This window comes from Solanum pennellii, chromosome 8 (genome assembly GCF_001406875.1).
Source record: "Solanum pennellii chromosome 8, SPENNV200".
Classification (NCBI taxonomy): Eukaryota; Viridiplantae; Streptophyta; class Magnoliopsida; order Solanales; family Solanaceae; genus Solanum; species Solanum pennellii.
In genome coordinates, this window is record NC_028644.1 from 8,811,654 (window position 1) to 8,812,191 (window position 538).

Here is a 538-nt window from a genome sequence, read left to right on the forward strand (position 1 = left end):
TGGATCAGATGTTGGATAGACTTGCCGGAAAAGGGTGGTACTGTTTTCTTGATGGATATTAGGGGTATAATCAGATTTATATTGCACCAGAAGATCAAGAGAAAACCACTTTCACTTGTCCATATGGGACCTTTGCGTTCTGAAGAATGTCGTTTGGGTTGTGCAATGCACCCGCAACATTTCAGAGATGTATGATGTCGATATTTTGTGACATGGTGGAGGATACTATAGAATTCTTTATGGAGGATACTATAGTTGGTGATTCATTCGAGCGGTGTTTGGACAATTTATCTGCGGTCCTTAAGAGATGTGAAGACTGCAATTTAGTACTAAACTGGGAAAAGTGTCATTTCATGGTGAAAGAGGGTATTGTGTTGGGTCATCGCATTTCAGAAAAGGGCATAGAGGTTGATCGAGCTAAAGTCGAGGTAATAGAGAGACTTCCCCCACCGATCTCTGTGAAAGGTGTGAGAAGCTTTCTTGGGCATGCAGGTTTCTACCGGAGATTCATCAAAGACTTTTCAAAGATTGCACACCC